Genomic DNA, 6,380 nt, shown 5'->3' with positions numbered 1-6,380 from the left:
GTGAATGACAAATTTCTTGTGGCTCTTCATTAACCTTGAGGTTAATTAAATGTGATTTTATTTAGTCTTTGCATGCTTAGGGTTACACACACTTGCACATAGTTTAAGGTCTCTTAATCTCTAGGAATTGATTGTTATTATGTGTGTTCTTTTCATGCTTAGTCAGAGGTTAGTTAAAACATTGATCCCAAGACCTAATAAACTTAAATGACACTAATTAAGGACAATACATTAAGGACATGTTTAGAAAACTTAGAGAAAATTCTAGACATTTGGAATGTACACTCGTCTTGACTTGAAATTTTGGACATTTGAATCATAGTGACAAATGTACAGCCCTTAGAGAAATTTCATGATTTTTGAAGTCATATAAAGCCTCTTAAACAAATTCTCTTAAGTTTAAACCTTAATTATACGCATTAAACCTTCCGAAAAATGCAATAAATCCTTTTTAATCCAAAAATATTGTTTAACCCCTCTAAACTGACCAGTTTTGATTTCTCAACTAATGAAAATTAAACCAATATTAATTTGACAGCAAACTTAGGCTTAAGTTAATTTTAAAGAGAAAATTGAATATTTAATTAATATAATTAATAATATTAATTAAAAAATTCCAAAAATTTCCAAACACTATGGGAATCTTTCTTAGGTCATTTATGAACTTTGGAGTTGATTTGCATGGAGTTTGGCTTCATTTGGAGAAAAAATTACAAAAAAGGCCTCTAGCTAATTAGGTAATTTCAAAAATTCAATAATTCAACACCTTCAAAGCTTCAATAACTAAATTAAGAAAAATCTAAATTGATCAAACTCACTTGCATTCAACTCATAACAAAGTCTATATTATTAAATATTGATAAAAAATTCAAATTAAAAATAATAAAAATCAAACCTGTATCAATCTAAGTCAAAACTAGTTCAAACTTCAAAACCTTTGGTAATAAATTGCATGAAAATTCAATTTTAGTCATACTTATGTCTAACTGATCGTAGTAAGGTCTGTAATTTTTAATAAAATGTTAATTTCCATAAAACACTTTTATTAAAGTCAAATTTCAAACCTTAATTAAAAAGATTAAATATTATCACAAATTCTTAAAAACTCAAAAATCGTTCTAAACTCCAGAAAATGTTATTATCTTTACTGTTAAAACTCACAACCTTTTAAATATATAAAACCATCCCAAAGATAAAGTTTATTGGCTGGACCTACTCCGGGCTGCGGGGCTAAGTGTCCTAAGGAGTGGTTAAACTTAAAATAGATACTATCTACACTATCTCTGCTTACCTTTAAACTCTCATTCCTTGAATTCAACTATATTATTTGGTTTATAGGGCATGGGCTGCTTATTAGATGCGATCTCAGATAACTGATGAGACGACTTGATATGTTAAGTAGAATATACGCGCTCCTTGGCTACGGTATACGAACGAATCAATATATAGAGAGAGTTTATGTCATGGAGACTTATGATAGTTTTTTTGATAATATTTTTCATTCCAAAATTAATCGCTCACTCTAGTGCTCTAGATTTAGGACACTAGAGCTGCTCACGAGAACGACAATGGGATAAGACTCAAGAGATTGCGCGAAGGTGGGGCGCTCGACCACTCACTCTCGCGCTACGGGTTGGAGAGACAGATACACACCGCTCCCTCTCATACGCGAGGAAGACGTACCATTAATAGTAAGTTAAAGCTCTCTCGTAAGAAGAGTACATGGTCGACAAGGTGCTTATATAATTACTGATTGAGAGATATATATAGTATTCTTTAGCTAAGGTTCAAGAACTAATATATGAGCCTTATCGTTGTTGCAGTGTGTAATGATCTTGAGTCTCTCGATTGTAGGGATAATTTATATCACTTAGCTAAGCTACCCTATGTTAGATCGTGGGATTTGTGCTCAGGAGCAGACTCAGGACTCTAGTTCTAGGCTAGGGCCGGGATTTACTTTTTCGATGTGTGCCGGATTTTTGAGTTTTCACTGCATGCTGTTTGCTAGTTTAGAATTGATTGATTGTTTATTTATTTACTGCAATCTATTGAGCACTTTAAATTTCAAATTAATTAATTGCTTGAGATTTCATATATAATTGCTTGAGATCAAATATTAACTGCTTGGAAGTATATACAACTGTTGAATTATTAGGATAACCTTGCAGGATTGAGTCTAGATTTTTCAATTTTGATTAATGTAAATGTGATTTGATTTGAGTTGTAATTTCAAGTGAATTTAGAGTGGGGTAACATCTAATTTGGAATCCAAAGAGGAAGGACATCCCTCAGGGGAGAGTCCCTATCATTTGGAGCTCCAAATTAGGATGGTTTTGAAATATCAAAGAGAAAGATAACACCGCATCAAGGGGGAGTTTCTTTTCATTTGGATATCCGGACCCGACGATCCAAGAAGCAGCAGAAGGACGAAGAAGTGGATAACGAGAAGTCCATTCTCAAAGTCACTTGAGTCTTAGGATTAAAATCGGGTTGTAGTCAGTGGTGCCCGGCACCTTAATTTTCATGCACAAATTCTGTGATGTAATAATAGGCACTCTGCCTACAGACATTCAAATTTGAGCATTTTAATTTGATTGATTTATTTAATTGATTGTGCAGTAGAACTACTGTTTTTCTAGTCTTCTTTACTTGCATAGTCGATTTTGATTTGACCCGGAATCGATCGTACGGCTATAAGACTTATAAAATTTTTTCTACTTCAAACAATTAAAAACTTTAAGCTCACATAGAAACTCTAACGATTTAAGTAAGTGTCCGGGAACCGGCGGGAGTCCTCATTTCAATAGCATTATTCTCAAATTCAAATATTTAATCGAGTCGTTAGCATGCATCATATTGAGCAACTAATAAAAAGTTAAAACATTTAAACCCTTATTGCATTTGCTTAGCATCAAACCTAACATAAGTTTAAGGGACCATTTATGAATCCGCTTCATAGATGTTCGGTCCCGTTCTCAAAATGTTTCTTAAACAACGTCCCTACACTCAAATGAAAAAGAACGGACACATGATTTTAATATCGTTTAGGTGGTTTAGCTGGCTCCCCAATCCAGGCCGGGGTAAGACCAGATTCGCATTGCACGTAGCTAGGTTCGGGGCACTAACTTTTAGTGGCCCAAATTTAGACTTAGGTTCTGAGAGCTTGGCTCGGGCCATAAGACCTCAACTTTCGGGAATTGAATCTTAAATTTCTAATAAAATTGACCATTCAAAATTAAATATCTCTTTCAATCAAATTCGAGCCCAACACATAGGATAGGTTGGAGTGTTTTCTGAATTATTTCAGAATTTTAAAAACATTCCTTACTCCTCTTCCTTTGACTCCAGAAATAACTGTTCAAAGTCGATCCAATCCCGTTCGAAAATCCAAACTTTTACCTCCTTTGACATCGAGCCTTGAAAATCTTAAATAAAATTTTGTATCGCTATTTTAATCGAGAGTATTCATAGAAAATTCCTATTTTCTATGATGTAATTAACTACGAGGGCTTGCGCTCGTAAGAGATTTAGAAACCCAGAACTTATTTTTAAAATTAATATTTCAAAACTTTAATTAATTATCTTTGGGAAATTCCAAATTTGACGATCTTTTTCAAACGATCAATAGTGATTGATAATTTCTTTCCTCGAATTGATATATCAATTACTATCGTGATTTTGATTATGAAATTAATGATCTTTTATCCAAATTAGCGTAGTCAAATAATTGATTAAATTCCATTTTGATCCTCCGGGGTCAAATGTGATTCTCCCTTTGAGTTTGACTACGATAATCCGGATAAATTTGAAATTCTGATATTTGAACCCATTAGGGAACGATATGATCATCTCCCGAGGTGATATATTGTTTATAATGACGCGTTCGATTTTAAAATTTTAAAAAATTAAATAATCCCAAAGATAATTAAATATTTTTCAAAACTATATATACTTAAATAAATGTATTTTTTAATCAAAACAGATTGAAATTTTATATCAAAGCCTTTGTTGCATAGTTGACTAATACTTAATAAGTTAAGCTTTAAACCATCAACTAACAAAATATTTTCAATCATAAAGTGTTTAGAGTTTTCATTATACCTAAGCCCGCCACTTTTCTAGTGGTGTTGTCTTCTAATGTCACCATGCCTCCTGATATGGCCTCTCGTGTGATGAATTACTTTATATCACCAGTCATATGCCTCGAGTAGCCACTATCCAGGTACCACATGGTCTCACTAAGTCTTTCATGAGAGCACTCTTGCAATGTCATTTAAATGTTAGATTTGAGAATCCAAGTGAGTTTGGGTTCCACCTAATACTTAAATAAATGTCATGAAAGCATGCTATGATGTGATGCGTGCAATTTTGGCCTCCACACTAAGTGTGTCCTACGATGGATAGTGCATATATGGGCTATATGTCATAATATACCACAAGAGCAACACCTAACACCAAGGAATGGGTTCATTAACCTACACGGGTGATGGTGCCTCTTCCTATGTTTATGTGATGCATGCTGTGTTGAGGGGTTGTGCCACTAAGCTAGTGAAGGTGATGGTTTATTATTCTCAAGTGCAGTAATTTTTGCTCTTAAAAATTCATTTGTATTTCATCACTTCCCGCTTCCAGTTTTAATGCATGCCCACTGCTATCTAATTGACATGCAAGTTCTTCTAATTCCTTAAATGCTTTTTCTAGTTCAATATGTGATATTTTTAAGGAATTAGGTGCATTAGATAGGTTAATATGCTTTTTATTTAATGCATCAAACTCATTTAATAAATTCATGTGATCGCTATCTAAAGTAGAGTGCTTGGTAAAAAGATATTTTTCTTCTTTTCAATTTTTAGAATTTTTATATTTTTTTCTAGCTCACAAAAAAATTTAATCCAAAACAATCACAATGTTATGAATCTATATTAAAAAGAATGTAATGTGTAGGAAATTAAAAATGCAAAAAATAAAGTGCTAAAAGAAAGGAATAATCATACTAGAAAATTAATAGTTGTTCATTCAAAACTTAACCTACGTCCACTCCTCATAGTCCTCCTCTTTGGGTATTGCAATAATCCTTTATTAGCTCTCCTTTTGATACCATGGAAAGGTGTAGAAGCCCTTGCAAAATAACATTTTATGCTTCTCTGGTATGGCATAGATGACGAATCCCTTTCACCAACCTGGTGTGGTAGAGTAGATGAATCCCTTTCACCAACCTGATATGGCAAAGTAGTTGAATTTGTTAACTTCATGAACCTCTTCCCAGAGTTTCCCACAAGCAAGGAAAAGGCTCTTAGAGGAAGAAAGTGAATATTCCTGGAGCAACCATGTGTAGAACCCCATTCACACACTCCCTTGATCTCATAAGTCTCTTCTCTCTCAAAACCCCACCTCTCTCTCTCTCTCTCTCTCTCTCTCTCTCTCTCTCTCTCTCTCTCTCCCAAGAACAAAGCTCTCTATTTAAACCCTAAATTACTGAAAATATCTCTAAAAAAAATTTGCAATGTTCCTCCTAAATAAATTAAGATTGATTTAAATATAAGGCTTTTTAATTCAACTATCTTTGTTTGTACAATACTACCTGAGAATCGTATAGTATAATTAGTACAAAATTCATGTTCATCGTTCTGCATTGAATGAACTCCAGTATGATCAAATCAACAATCTTTAACTAATTGTACCATATGAATCATTGATCATACAGAACGATTAGAACATTTACTTAAGTTGTCCAAGATGAGCTCTGGGATGAAACAAAACATCAATATCGATCATCAAGTACAATTATGATCGTACTATATAAATGGTTTAATTTAATCAATGTTCATCCAGGATGATCCCTAGGATAATAAAAAATTATCTCTATCTATTGTCTAGTATGATTAAAATAGTATTGTGTGATCGTATTCATTAATTAAACCTTAATTTTAGGGATTAATTTAGGCATAATTTTAATTATCGTATAAGACGAATGTCTTCATTCATTATAATTAGTTCAAAATCAAAATTTTTAAAAATTACCTAAATTTCATTGGCGGTTAGGGGCTTAGAATTAAACTGATCGTCCAATATGATTGAGTTCATACAATATAATTAGTGCAACTCTAATTTCTCAATTACCCATTTAAATTTATTTTTTTATCTATAGATCATACTATGAAATCGAGATCATACAGTACAAACTATAAAAAATTTGAACTTCTAAGTTTAACTCCCCCGTATGTGTGTGCATATATGGTTGCTAAGCTAGCATACACCTTTTACAAGATCACTGACTTAAGAAATATAAAAATATATAAATAAAAATACATTCTCTCATACAAATATATTCTACACAATCTTGAGTTAAAATCCTTTATTGATGTATGGTGTATGATGTA

This window comes from Dendrobium catenatum, unplaced genomic scaffold, assembly GCF_001605985.2.
Source record: "Dendrobium catenatum unplaced genomic scaffold, ASM160598v2 fragScaff_scaffold_474, whole genome shotgun sequence".
Lineage (NCBI taxonomy): Eukaryota > Viridiplantae > Streptophyta > Magnoliopsida > Asparagales > Orchidaceae > Dendrobium > Dendrobium catenatum.
Note: the sequence above shows the minus strand (reverse complement) of the source record.